Below are 16,239 nucleotides of genomic sequence, written 5' to 3'. Positions count from 1 at the left end.
ATATAAAGTAATTACTGCAGTGTAGCTTGCCTACTTATTAACATCCATTTAAGTAAAAATATTTGATTTTCATAATAAAGTACAGCTAATGATTCCTTTGGGTCTCTTAATTTAAATATTATTTTTAAAAGACAGATGATCCACTGTAATTTATTCAATTTTGTACAGTGCTGATCTCAACTGAACTATATGTAATTTTTTAGACATGGCCCTTTTAATATTTTATGAACTGACATAATGTGAGAGTGAGCTCACTTATCATTGAAAGCCATCACCATTATAATGTTAAATCTGTATTTCAGAGAATTAGATTTTTAAATGTATCATGGATTCCGATTAGCACCTTATTATTTCATTTTTAAAAGTCTACGTGCAGCTTTTAAAATCTGAGCCTATGGAGGACCAAAAATTTTCCTTGTTTCTGTATCCACAATGTTTGTCACATTCCCTGGCACATTACTCCCTGCTCCTCAGTCAGCTTGTGTTTAATACGTAGATGTCAGTTATTCCTCCCAGCTGTGTGTCATCTTTGGGTATGTGTGCTACATTTCCGCATGGGACGTGTACACGTGAATGGACTTCAGCTGGAGTAATAGCCCTGGCTTCTACCCACCTGTGACTTACCCTACTACAAGGAAGAGGAGTAAGTTACCAAACTGGTAGTGCACATTCATTGAGCTACACTGCTCAGTCAGGGAGAGCTCATTTATATTAAAAGGAAACAGGTGTAGAAAACAGTTTGGTGTTTTCTCAATAAGTTAAACATAAAATCCCCATATTATCAGAGAAGAATCGAGAGCAGGTATTCAAATAAATACTTGAAAATGAAAGTTCATAGCAGCACTATTCACAATAGCCAAAAGGTGGAAATAACCCAAATCTCCATTAATGGATGAATGGATAACCAAATATGGTATATCCATACAATGGAATATTATTCACCCATAGAAAGGAATGAAGTAGTGATACATGGTACAACACAAGTGAACCCTTGAAAACATGCTCAGTGAAAGAAGCCATACATCGAGAGTCCCATAAGGTATGATTCCTGAAATTTCCAGAACAGGCAAATTCATATAAAAAAAATAGATTAGTGGTTACCAGGGGGTTGAAGGAGGAGGGAATGAAGGGGTACAGCCTAGTGGGTATGAGGTTTCCTTTTGGGGTGATAAGAATACTTTGGAACTAATGGAGGTGGTAATTGCATGACATTGTGAATTGTACACTTTAAAATGCTTTCAATGGTAAATTTTATGTCATGTATACTTCACCACAATTTTTTAAAAGTCCACAAGTACTGGGGATTCAGCCTTATCTGTCCCTTTCTGACCAGAATCAGCATCCTGGGTAAATGTAGCTGCACCTGTGGGCCTAACCTTTCCCCCAGGTTCGCTGTCCCAATGTCTGAACATGAAGGCAGTTAGGGGGTTGGGGAGGGTAGGTACAACTGTCAGCAAACACTTCTCACTATAGATCTAATGCCAAATTCTCCCATCAGCTAGCTTTATTGGTAATAATGTTGGCATTCTGTCTCCATCTGTCTGCCTTTTGAATTTTATCTCTCCACTGACTCTTAACTTGGAAAGAATGGAATGTTTTTTTACTGACATCCCCACCTCTATCACCAGAATTGAAAAACCAGACAAGTGTGGTTCCTGTGGCCTCGTCTGATTCAAGATTGAACAGTAGAGGATTAAAGATAGAGACAGGCTTATAAGCCCCCTCCACTACTGCTCATCCTCCCAGGTCTACAAAGGAAGGCTGAGTATCTGTTCGGAGAATACAGCAATGAAGGAAACTTGTCTGCCCACAAGATACCAGGACAATGTAGATACAAGCTCTCATTCAGCATTCTCCTACTTCGGTCATTCAGGCCACTCACGTACCCACTTCAAGAGATCTGGGAGGCATGCCCACGACTGCCCTGTTGAGTCAGCGGTCAACATGGAATCAAGAGACTGGATTCCCTGACTACTCAAAGTCCTCTTTGGACTATAATGCACATCATCGCTATGCCAACAATGTCTGGGTATATCTTCTTAATGATCTAAGAACCCATCTATGTCGCCACCTATAACACATCTTCCCAGGTTCTGGATAGTGCTGGGTTTCACACTGATTTCAGAGCCCATCAGAACTGGGTTTCAAATGTCGGTTCTGCCACTGATAGGCTGCATGACATCAAGCAAGTTAGTCAAACTCACAGAGCCTCAATTTCCTCACCTGTAAAATGGAGATACAGCATCCCCTTCCTCTAAGATTAGTTGGAAGTTTGAATGAGAAAATGTTTCCAAAGAGCTTTGCACACTGCGTGCTTTGTGCATATTAGTTTATATCCTCTGTAATGGGGGTCCTTTCCAATGTCCTTAAATAGTCGTTATTTACATTTCAAGGGCTGTTTAGCTTTAATGAAATAATTCATCTTTTTGGCTCATTGTAACTTTTCTGACAAAGCAGAAGTAACTTAAGCAAACATGATAGTACTCCCCCCCCTCACCCAATACCAGCCCCTGATGTGACCACCATCAAGAGTTTTGTGTTTATCTTTCCACATAAACAAACAAAACTATATATGCCCATATTTAGGCTTGCTTTTTAACCAAATGGGATCATACTATACATGCAGCCGTAAAACTAGCTCGTTTTATTTAATTATATACAGTGACAGTCTTTCAAGTTTATAGATAACTAGATAGGTCTATAGAATTCTTCTTCTAGCTGCATATTACTCCAAAGTAGAGAACTGTAACAATTTATTCAACTATTCCCCTATGGAAGGCCATTCAGGTTCCTTCTAGTTTTTTAATACTCCAAGTAAATGTTTCAACAAATTTTCCTGTAACTATATCTTTATCGAACGATCTTTCATCTATCAGATAAATTCTAGAAATGGGATTGCTGGATCAAAGAGTATATGCATTTAAATGCTAATAAATACTGCCACATTCATCTCTCAACAAGTTATAGTCATTTGCACCCCAACAAGGACATCAGGAGAGCACTCCTACCCCACACACCTGGCAAATGTCAATGTTATTGATCTGTTTTATTTGAACCAGTGTCAAATAAAATGACATCTCATTTTAATGTGCTGTTACCTGATGATTAGCAGAATTGAGAACCTGTGCAACTTTGTATTTTCCAGATGGATGTTCATTCAGGTTCCTTACAGTTTTTTAATATTCCAAATAAATGCTTCAACAAAACTGTACTCTCTCCTTTAAATTGCCTGTTTAAATCCTTCGTTCATGTATCCATTGGGTAGTTCCTTTTTGTTATGAACATAGGCGTATTTTGCATATTATCAATATCAAATATTTTCTGTCAACTGATCATTTTTATGGAATAAAATCTGTAAAGTTTTTTTAATTTAGAGTCTAGATCTGTGTCTTGCTTAAGGAGCATCACCTGAAAGTCATATATATATATTCTCTTACACTCCTTTTTAATACTTGAGTAGTTTTCTCTTTACATTTCACCTTTAAGACATCTACAATTTATCTTTGTACGTTGTGAAGAAGAGGTTCTATTTTTATTTTCTTCACCATATATTTAAAAACTTGTATGTAAGTCAAATCATGCTGTGCACCTTAAACTCATGTAGTGCTGTATGTCAAATATATCTCAGCAAAGCTGGGATAAATACATAAATAAATAAATAAATTTAAAAAGAAAAGGCTACAAATAGGAAGGAAATAAAATATTCTGAGATTCAGAAAAGAAAAAAGAAGTTAATGTAATTAAACATATATGATTACCAATATAATCACAAAAGTTAAAAGGCTATTGCAAGACAGTCCCTCAAAAGGTTAGTCAGAGTTGCCATGTGATCTCGCAATTTCTCTCCAAGTATCTACCTAAGAGGGATGAGAATGTATGTCCACACAAAAACTTGTACACAGCAGCATTATTCATAGTCATGCCAAACTGGAAACAACCCAAATGTCCATCAACTACTGAACAGATAACGTGATATATCCGTAAAATGGAATATTATTTAGTCATAAAAAGGACTGAAGTACTGATACATGCTACAATGTGGATAAACCTTGAAAACATTATGCTAAGTGAAAGAAGCCAGTCACAAAAAATTATATAATTCCATTTATAAGAAATGTCCAGAATATACAAATCGGTAAGAGATACAAAGTAAAGTAGTGGTTATCTAAGTCTGGAGGGGTGCGGGTTGGGAAGAAATGAGGATGAACTGCTAATGGGTATGGGGCTTCTTTATGGGATGATGAAAATGTTCTAAACTTGACGGTGGTGATGGTAGCACAACTATCTAAATATACTTAAAACCACTGAACTGGGACTTGAGGACACGGGGAAGGGGAAGGGTAAGCTGGGACGAAGTGAGAGAGTGTCATGGACATATATACACTACCAAATGTAAAATAGATAGCTAGAGGGAAGCAGCTGCATAGCACAGGGAGATCAGCTCGGTGCTTTGTGACCACCTAGAGGAGTGGGATAGGGAGGGTGGGAGGGAGGGAGATGCAAGAGGGAAGAGATATGGGAACATATGTATATGTATAACTGATTCACTTTGTTATAAAGCAGAAACTAACACACCATTGTAAAGCAAATATACTCCAACAAAGATGTTAAAAATAAATAAATAAATAAATTTTAAAAAGAGGAAAAAAGCAAACCACTGAACTGTATACATTTTTTTTTTTTTTGCTTTTTAAAAAACATTTTACATTGGAGCATATTTGATTAACAATGTTGTTAGTTTCAGATGTACAGCAAAGGAACTGTATATTTTAAATGGGTGAATAGTATGGTATGTAAATTTTATCCCCCTAATAATAAAAATTAAAGAGATTTTTTAAATAAAAATTTAAAAAGCCAGTCTTTCCCTACTGTTCAGTAACTCCTTTAGCATTAGCAGGTTCCCATATATACTTACATCTATATTTTCTACTCTGTTCTGTTTATTTGTTTGTCCAATTTGGATCAATATCATACTGATCTGTTTATAATCAAATTCACATCTGACAGGAGAACTTTCCCCTCACACTTCTTTTCCTCCAAGACCTCCTTATCAATGCTAGCATGTTTATTCTTCCACATGAATTTCAGAATCATGATCTCAAGTTTAAAAAAATATCCTAAGTATTTAAGATAATAATTCTTGCCATGCAGGGCCATGGTATGTCTCTCACTTTGAACAGGTCTTGTATTCTGCCATTATATAAAACGTTATTGCTTTTCACATAGGTTGTATCTTTATAATTAATTTTATTCCTGGGTGATTGTTTTAGTTACATATTATTGTGAATGGAATTTTGTCTTATTTCTGGCTAGCTAGTGCTATTATAAATAAAATCAATTGATTTTTTATATTTATTTTGCATCAAGCCACTTAATCATATTCTTATTCATTCTCAAGATTCTACAGTTGAATCTTCTGGTTTTCATAGATATATACTGATATTGTATTCAAATAATGACAATTTTGTCACTTTTCCTTTTTATAAAACTAATTTCTTTTCCATGACTTCTAATATTACGATTACCTTTAAAACAATGTTGAATAGTATTGATGATGTGGGAATCCCTGTCTTGTTCCTAACTTTTTGGAAATGCCATTTGTATTTCTCCATTTATTATGATGTTTACTATTGGTTTGTAGTAAATATACTACATCATGTTAAACAAGAAGCTTTCTATTCCTATTATACTTAAAACTGAACATTCATTCCTGATTTTTAAATCTCTAAAGGTACTTTCTTTTTTTCATATCTACTGATGATATGGCTTTTTTGCTCCAAATCTGTCACACTGACAGATTTCCAATAGTTGAACCAGCCTTGCATTCCTGGAATAAACCCAACTTAATAAAGTGTTTCTGTCACTCATCCCTTCCGTCTCTCCCTCTTCTCTACCCACCTGTCAAGCTGAGTCCCTGGAGACGAATGAGTTCATGGGAACCTATTTGTTCAGGAGTGTCAAAAAACTAGCTTGTGGGCTGCCCCTGCCCTTTCTAGTCTCTACCCTGGTAGGGTGCCTCTGATCTGCAGTTCTTGGCTTTTTTGGGCTGGAAGCTCGCCATGAGTCACAGTGGCAGCTGGGTCTCAGAGGGAAGCTTGTCTGAGTTTGTTGTCTGCCTAGGCAGATGTTATTTCTATCTTGCTGACTAAATGACTTCTCAATTCAGCCATACGTAGCACAGATGGCAGTAAGTTTTGGAATCCCATGGCATTCCTTCTGATTTGGGGGATCAGTGCATTTGTGTAATGGATAGTCAGGAGAACAATCTGATCTACCTTTGGTATAAGATTGGCATGAACATTTGGGAAGGATCTAAATCTTTACCTGTCACGTTCAAAGCCCAATCAATTAAAATTTTCCTCACCCTTGACATAAATGAAAATGCTGAGCAATGCATAGCGGTATATCTTCACCACATTTTGCTTTTCTAGAGCAGCCCCTCCCAATTTATAGCTCAGACCCCCTTCTCTCATGCATTGAATATGATGTGCATAGCCAATCCTATGGGCAGTGTGCTAGGCCCCAGGAACCCCACATGACTCAAAACCCTGCTCTCAAAGCAGTCGTTTTCGTAAGGAATGAACGAATCAACATGATATAGTAAGATAAGACGTGACAAAAGCAGGACATACAGGACCCATGTCCTTAAAGTCTTCCCCCCAACCTCCATCTTGGATTCAATAATTGATTTTCTTTCATGTCTTAAACAAGAGCCTCACCTAGAGTGATAATCCTGCAAAACATTCCCTTACAAAATGCAATAACATACTAACAAGAGCAGGTCATCATCCCTGCATCCCAGCAGTGCCTACCACAGAACCTGGCTCTGTAGCAGCAAGCGCCCTGTCTGTGTTTTGGATTGCATGAACGCATGGATGCAGTCAAATATCAAAAGCACTAGAGCCTACAGAGGAATAGGGTGAAGTAAAAATGAAGGAATGAAGAGGTAAATAGATAAACAGGCTGAAACTAAATGAAGAAATGCACATAAAAGCATCACTAGTGCCACAAAGTTCTCTCCCCCACGTAAAATGACATTAATAGCACCACTGTCACTCAGAGGAAGGCCACTATGTTTTAAACTAGAATGTGCAATACGCCTCCAGTTTATTTTCTTGGAGATGCTGGGTGTATCCTGACAAAATCTAGATTTCTGCTTTCGTGCATGTGGTTTGTAGTCACTCGGAAATAGAAACGCTCCAAAGAACCATTTTCACTTACAGTGAATTCAGACTGCCTGAAATAATTCTATGCCTAAAATAAATCAGCCTTTACTATATGTCTATAAAAAATTGACCAACACTCATACACACGCCTCGTCTCTGGCTCTTCCCCATGACATCTTCTATATAAGTGTGAGAAGCACTGCCCCAAATTCCAATTGTTCACTGTCTGCTTCAATAAACTTTCTGCTGCTTAGCATAGCTGGGGAATGGCACATATGGATTGATCCAACATCCTAGTTATTGGAGACCCACCAAATATACTTACAGCCCTATTAAATATACTACACATAGATAGAAATGTGCAAGAGTAAGATGACATTAAGTAAAATTCGACCTTTCTGTGATGATCCTGAATCACCACAGAATCCAATAATCCAGGTGTAAGATGTACCTGGGTAGTACACTGAGCAAATCTATTACTACCGTCATTCCAGGCCAAGGGCTGGCTAACATATCAGTAATTTTTTTTTTTGTCGGGGGAGGTCTGCGTGGTTTGTGGGATCTTAGTTCCCTGACCAGGGGTTGAGCCACACCCCCTGCAGTGGAAGCGCGGAGTCTTAACTGCTGGACCACCAGGGAAGTCCCCACATATCAGTAATATTAAAATGTCACAGATATCCACTTTGACTACTCAGATATGACAGAACCTTCGAACCGAAAACCCCTGAGGATCACTTAGCCTAGTGGATGACAGTTTTACTCAGGGCTTGGAATGGAATCCTTTACTCAGATGCAACCCTGAGAAGATCCCCTTTGTATACATGGAATTTGGGATTCTGGACTGAGGTCTCAGAATGCCTCCTTCAGTGATCTGAGGCACCTCTGTGGAACCCTATGAATCTGCAGAATGCAGTTGACAAATTAAGAGTTTTCCCTGGATAGGGCATTTTCAGATGAGAGAACTGAAGCTCACAACATCAAGGAGACTTGTTCAGGTCCCACTCTAAAACAGTGACTGATCTGGAGTGAGAAGCCAGGTCTCTTGAATCCTGGTCAGGGGCATTTTCCAGCCCTAGCAGTCTTCCTGGGAGTTTCTCCTGCTCTGTATTTGCTCTAGAAAATAGAAGTTAGCCCTGGTTTCTGAGAGTTCCAGGTTAAGCACATGACTGATTTCAGTGCCATTCTGAAAGTCTTCCTAGCTAAAACAAAACTACATTTTTCGCTTGTTTTAGGCCATTAATCTAACAATGAGGTAGCCCAGATCCAGGAGCTGGTATAAATTACAAGTCCCTGAAGCTTTGTTTCTAACATTTACTTAGATAGGAGGAGTTGCTTTAGCTCATCCATGTGTTCATATCTTTTTTTAAAATAAATTATTTTATTTTATTTATTTATTTTTGGCTGCATAAATATAAATAAATAAAATAATTTGTTTATTCTATTTATTTATATTTGTTTGTTGCACACAGGCTTCCTCTAGTTGCGGTGAGCAGGGGCTACTCAGTGCAATGCGCAGGCTTCTCACTGAGGTGGCTTCTCTTGTTGCGGAGCACGGGCTCTAGGCGTGTTGGCTTCAGTAGTTGTGGCTCACGGGCTCAGTAGTTGTGGCTCACGGGCTCTAGAGCGCAGGCTCAGGAGTTGTGGCGCATGGGCTTAGATGCTCCGCGGCATGTGGGATCTTCCCGGACCAGGGCTTGAACCCGTGTCCCCTGCATTGGCAGGCAGATCCTTAACCACTGGGTCATCAGGGAAGTCCTCATACCTTTTTATGATATGTGATATATTGGGGTTTTTTTGATTGAAATATTCTTTCCAACATTGTTGGCCTTGTTTTAGTCTGCTAGACTTTAGCATTGGTAATAATGGATAGTTATAGAAATCGATAAGCTAAAAATAATATAGAGTGTGACATGCTTGAATGTTGAAATTTTGTTTGCATATCATCCCCACCTCCACTACAGGATTAGGAAGCAGTCAATCTATTCTCAATAAATGAATAAGTGAATGAGTGAGTTTGGGATATTTGGGGGATTTGGGGAATCAGCAAAGCCCTCTTTTCCTAGTCCACAGCCTTCTCCAGCAGAGAATCTAACAGTAGCTACCATACAATGAATATCTACTAAGCACGAGGTGCTTTACATACATTATTTCTCTGAAATGGGTACAAGATCCTCACATTTTACAGTCTAGGAACTGAGGGTCAGATAATTACTGAAGAACTAAGGTTATATAAATTTGCAGTGAACCAAGGGGTCAAACCTTGAAACCTGGAAAGCAGGCAGTGTGTTAGCAGCTCCATCTGAGGAGCCGGTGTTAACAATATTGGCGCAGGTCAGTCACTGCATGATGGGGGATTAGGAAGTTCATGTTTACAGCGTCTTCCCCTAATCTTGTTTGAAAAAATACAAACTCCATGAAATTACAGAGCATTGTTGTTATTAAAAGGGATTTTGAAAACTGCTGAATGTACTTTCAGCTCGATAGATTGTGCTGGGAATCATTTTAATTCAGATTCTCAGTTGGTATGAAAGCAATAAACATCTTTTAAAAAGATTTCTTTCTTTGCTCTAAGTGCTTATGCGTAATACTGTGGGTGTAAATCTTCTTAATTCTTCCTGAGCTATTTGAAATTCTTAATCATGATCAGAGTATAAAACAGAACAAGATATTATATATGTATCATTAAAAACTGTATTTGCTGAAAAGTCACTTTAAGTTTCCTTTCTCTGGCTTAACTGATGGTAGTTCTCAGTGCTGGATAATGCAAACTTTCCATGATAAGAGAGTTGCTTCTTTGACTTTCAATTTAAGCCCTGGAAATGTACAGGGTTTTTTCCTGACAAGATTAATTTCAATCTCTGCAAATTAACAGGAGAGGGGAAGCAAAGATGCATGGAGGAGCTTGTCTGGATAGGTAGAAAGAACCCCAGAATAGGAGTCAGGAGGCCTATCCACTAGGCCCAGGTTGTCTGGCTATGTCCATTCCTCTTTCTGAGTTTCAACTTTCTTACCAATAAAGTGATTCAACTGGGCAGATGACCTCAAAGGCCCTTGTAGAACTTGGGTGCAAAGATTCTTTGAGATAATAGGGTGTAGAATAGGATTCTACTAGTAAAATAGCGTCACTCAACAAAGGTGCATTTGGGCACCTACTTTGTGTCAGGGCAATGGTGAAAGACACAAAAAAGGAAATGAGCCTTCAGAGAGAAGTTGCCACATGCAGACCCAGCAAAGAAGATTCAGGGAAGGCTTTCCAGTAGAAGAAGCATCTGAGCTAAACCTTGAAGGCTCTTTCCACATATTACAGAAAAGACAGGGAAATATTACTTGTTCCAATTAATGCCCTGGATAGGAAATGACCTAAGATTAGTTAATTAAGAAAAGTTAGCTTTGGAGGTATTTTCTGAGTATAACAACAAGACATAAAAACCTATAGAGAAGAAAACATAGATTCCCCATCAGAATGGCTAAAGTTTTAAAGTCTGACTATTGTTGGCAAGGATATGGAGCAGGTAGAATTCTTACAAGCTACTGAAAGGAATGTAAAATCGTGCAGCCACTTTGGAAAAGTTTGGCAGTTGATCAAAAAGTTAAACCTAGAGTTACCATGTGGCCCAGCAATTCCAGTACTAGGCATCTACCCAAGAGAACTGAAAACATATGTCCACACAAAAAATGGTACATAAATGTTCATAGCAACATTATTCACAATAGCCAAGAAGTAGAAACCTACAACTCCATTGGCATATCCATACAATGGAATATTACTCAGCAATAAGAATAAATGAGAAATGACATATGCTACAATATGAATTAACCTTGGAAACATTATGCTAAGTGAAAGAATCCATTCACAAAAGATACATATAATCCCATTTATATGAAACATCCAGAAAAGGAAAATCCAATCTATGGTGTTCGAAATTATAGTGGTTACCTTTGTGGTGAAGAGTAAACTCTGGAAAAGGGCAGAAGGAGGGCTTTTAAAGTGCTGGTAATGTTACCTTTCTTAATCTGGGTGCTAGTTAGAATGCTTTGTTCAATTTGTAAACATTTAATGAGCTGTACACTTAGGATTTGTGCACTTTTCTGTGTGAATGCCATTCTCCTAAATTAATTTACTAAAAAGTCTAAAGAGGCTATTTACACTTCAGCTGTTTCTATCTTCTGGGAGAATATTAACTCTATACAATCAAATACCTGCATCATCTTGAATGCTATGTTTGAACTTAAAACCAGAAAAGGAGCGGTGCCTCTTTGATGTGATCTTCTTCACTTACTCTCTGGAATGGGCATCAAACATTTTTAAGATCATAAATAGCAAGTATCCTGTGGCTGGCACTCTTGGTATCCAAAGTAAGAGGGTAGACACTTTAAATATAAAGGGCAATTTTCCAGCAAAATGAATACCTTCCTCATGGAAGTCCTTTTCAAAGCAGATTTATCCCACCATCTCTCTTTCCTCCCTTCCTTTCTTCCTTCTTACCATCCATCCATTCCTCTAACCATCCATCTTTCCATCCACCCATTCATTTAACAAATACTGAGGTCCTATCATGTGCCTGGCACTGCGTTAGGCCCTATCATAATGAACAAGACAGATAAAGTCCATGCCCTCGTGGAGTTTCCCAAACAACATCACCAAGGTGATTGAGAATTCTAATATTGCATCTAAGATCAAAACTCTTTTTGAGGCTTATAGAGACTTTTAAACCTCCACAGCCATGAATCTAGTCATATAAATGACTAAAATGTATTTTCTTAGACAGAGGACTGGGTCCAGTTTCCTCTATTACTTGCTGATTTGACCATTCATCTAGTGATATTAAGAGTGTCCGTACACACTGATTCTCAACATAATGTTGTAAGAAGTGTACCAAAATAAGTTGAATAAAAGTCTATTGGTCAATAATGATATCACAATAGTTTCTATAATTAGCACAAAGCTGTACATCAACAAATGTATATAGTTGCAGGCTCCCAGAATGGACAAAAAGATCCAAATGAATACATAATTCAGTCACGTTCTATCATATATGCAGAGAGGATTTGAGATCAAACACCAGGACTCCATTCATCCTACCACTTAAAATAAGGTAACAGGAGCCTGGATAGCCACATGAGATGAGGCCCTGATTTGATCTATGCTGGTGGCCCCTTTTCTCTTTGAAAGTTACACTGAATTCAAGAGGATTAATCAACCCAAAAGTTAATCTTCAGAACTGCCTTCATCTTTTATGTTCTAAGACTGAAAAGGGTGGGCGGGGGGAGCGGGTGGGGGGAGAGATGGAGAGAAGGAAAAATTTTTAAGCATCTAAGCATCACTTTCATTATTAATACAGTCAAAGGCCTGAAAACTCTGCTGAATATTTAAGAAGACTTTCTAATCTTACACAAAAACCAACCCAAAGTTAGGTGATTTAAAAAGTAACCACTGGGCCCTTTACTTTCAAAAAGTTTTCAGTGATGCATAAAAAGATTTTAAAAACCCACAATTTAAGTTCCTTTGTTTCAGCTGTAAACTCTGCCTTTTCATCTAAAATCCTGTGTCACCTGACCCCTCAATTCTCCCCTGCAGAAAGCCACACAGTGTACCTGAGTCACTGCCACAATAATAGATAGTGTGACACCAGGCTTTTCTTCAAGGGTAAGAACAGATTTCTTCAAGCGTAAGAACATTGACTTAGAAAATATTCTAAGAGAAAATGTCCAGGAGGGTCTGCCAGCTTCACTGCCTCAGGTCTGTCAGGCTCCAGGAGATAGGACTAAATTTTTCCAACCGTCTCCTCAGGGGAACCTTCTGGGCTATGTGTGGGCCACTACACAAAGGCCCCAAGAGACCCTCTTGGCATGGCTATTTTCCTGTCCTTTTCCACAAATGTACTGTAAACATGCTTTTACAAATTGCTTTGTACACGCAACATTATTGTTCAGATTAATGTGTGTGTGTGTGTGTGTGTGTGTGTATTGGCATATCTCCATTCTTTTTATTTATTTTTTTATTGAAGCATAGTTGATTTACAATATCGTGTTAGTTTTAGGTGTACAGCACAGTGATTCAGTTATACATATACATGTGTATATATGTATATATATATATATATATATATATATATATATATATATATATATATATATATACATATTCTTTTTCAGATTCTTTTATCTTATAGGTTATTACAAAATACTGAGTATAGTGCCCTGTGCTATATAGTAGGACCCTGTTGTTTACCTATTTTACATAAAGTAGTGTGTCTCTGTTGATACCAAGCTCCTAATTTATCCCTCCCCTCCCCCACGTTTCCCCTTTGGTCACCATAAGTTTATTTTCTATGTCTGAGTCTATTTCTATTTTGTAAATAAGTTCATTTATATCATTTTTTTAGTTTCCACATATAAGCGATGTCATATGATATTTGTCTGTCTCGCTTACTTCACTTAGTATGATAATCTCAAGGTCCATCCTTGTTGCTGCAAATGGCATTATTTCATTCTTTTTAATGGCTGAGTAATATTCCATTATATATATCCATTCATCTGTTGATGGACACTTAGGTGGCTTCCATGTCTTGGCTACTGTAAATAGTGCTGCAATGAACATTGAGGTGCATGTGTCTTTTTGAATTATGGTTTTCTCTGGGTATATGCCCAGGAGTGGGATTGCTGGGTGGTATGGTAGCTCTATTTTTAGTTTTTTAAGGAACCTCCATACTGTTCTCCATAGTGGCTGTATCAATTTACACTCCCACCAACAGTGCAAGAGGGTTCCCTTTTCTCCACACCCTCTCCAGCATTTATTGTTTGTAGATTTTTTTGATGATGGCCATTCTGACCAGTGTGAGGTGATATCTCATTGTAGTTTTGATTTGCATTTCTCTAATGATTAGCGATGTTGAGCATCCTTTCACGTGCCTTTTGGCAGTCTGTATGTTTTCATCAGATTCATCTTTTTTTTCTTTCTTTCTTTTATTAGTTTCTGCTTTATAACAAAGTGAATCAGTTATACATATACATCTGTTCCCATATCCCTTCCCTCTTGTGTCTCCCTCCCTCCCTCCCACAGATTCATCTTTATTGATGCATGTGGATACAGTTCATTCATTCAAACAGCCATAGAGCCTTCCATTCTTTCAATATGTTGCCATTTATAATATTAATCCACTCTCATATTCTTGGACATTAATTTTTGATATAGCAATAAACATTCTTGTTTATGTCTTCTTACACATGCAAGGAATTCTCCCTAGTAAACATCTAGAAGAGGGACTATGGGATCATAATAAGGTATGCACATCCCCAACTTTGCTAGATATTGCTAAAGTGCTCTTCAAAGCAAGTGTATAAATTTATACTCCCATCAGAACTCCTAGCTCCCTGCATCTTCCCTTGGTATGACCACTTGGCATGCTCATGTTTTTTAATGTTTGCCAATTTGATGGTTGTGAAGGACTGTCTTATTTTGAATTTAATTTACATTTCCCTCATGACTAGTGAGGCTGAGAACCTTTTCTAATGTGTTTACAGGTCAATTGGGTTTTCCCTTATGTAAAATGCCTGGTCATATCCTTTGTACATTTTTCTAATGAATTGCTTGTCTTTTTCATAATGATTTTTAGACTACAGCTTCTGGATATTAATCCTTCCTTATTTATAAGAGCTAAAAATAGCTTCTACCAGCCTGTGGCTCATTATTTTAAATTTTCTTTGTGTTATATTTCATCAATTAGAGTTTCTATTTTTAATGAAGTCAAATTTATCAATCTTTTCTTTTCTGGTTTTCATTTTGTGGTTTTAAGAAATCTTTCCCTAGTTTGAGATCATTAAGATATTCTTCAAATTTTTCAAAAGCAAATAATTCTTGCTTTTAACATTTAGGTCTTTAATCCATTTGGAGGTTATATTTCTGTATGGTATGGGGTAGGGAATTTTACTTTTTTCCATCTAAATAACCAATTGTCCCAGGACTATTCTATTGTAATGTCCCCTCTGTCATACACCAAGTTCTCATATATGTATGAGATCGTTTCTGGAATTTCAATTTTGTTCTATTGGTACTTTTGTCTATCCCTGTACTAATATCACATTTTTATTAATATGGGTTAATAACAATGCTTCATACCTGATAGAGCTAATTGCATCTTATTTTTCTTCTCTAAGATGATCTTCACTAATCTTTACCCTTTCTCTTTCCATACAAATTTTAGGGTAAGTTTGCCAAGTTCCAGGAAAAAAATGTGTGGGGGAGTTTGATTAGAACTGCACTGAACTGCAAGTTTATTTACGGAGAATTGATTTATGTATGATATTGAGTCTTCCAAACCATTTAAATGGTATATATCTTCTATTATTTATATTTAGGTCTTTGTTCATTATCTTCAATAAAATTTCATAGTATTTCTTTAAAAGACACATATTTTGTTAGGTACATCTGCAGATTTATTATGCATTTTGCTATTATGTAAATGGGTTTTTTTCCTTTCCAATTTAGCAATTTATCTTGCAAATAAACTCTAATTCTAGTATTTATTCATAAATGACATGAATAGCTACGGAAATACAGCTTGTGTGCTTGAAAGTAGCTGACATTCTGAGCTCACCAAATGAGAGTCAATTTTGTCCTTTCATTAAACAAAGTAGGATAATTCCTATTATGTTCAGAGACTGCTTTTTAGTTAGTGTGACAGTGTTTCTATATTTCAGAAATGATATTTTTTCCTAAGAAGGCTTCTACCTTTCCTGCCTGGGGCTCATGCCATTGTTGTAGTTCTAAATGCAAAGGTTTTTCTTCTTATTCTTTAGAATACATTTTTATCGTTTATTTTCCCTTAATGTATACACTTGTTCAAAGGCATGTTTTTTGTCCTAAGAAGATTATTGCTTTAGAAGACACACAAGCGCACGTGCGCACACGTGCACACACACACACACAAACATACTTTATCTGGGTTCTTTAAATATATGAAGTGTTTCCTCTTCCTTGTTCTGCACTTACATTTCTTTCTAACTACTCTCATTTCAAGTCTTTCTGTCCTTACTTAAACCATTATTTTTTTTCTTTTTTAAAGATCTCTTC

Source organism: Mesoplodon densirostris, chromosome X (assembly GCF_025265405.1).
Source record: "Mesoplodon densirostris isolate mMesDen1 chromosome X, mMesDen1 primary haplotype, whole genome shotgun sequence".
Classification (NCBI taxonomy): domain Eukaryota; kingdom Metazoa; phylum Chordata; class Mammalia; order Artiodactyla; family Ziphiidae; genus Mesoplodon; species Mesoplodon densirostris.
Note: the sequence above shows the minus strand (reverse complement) of the source record.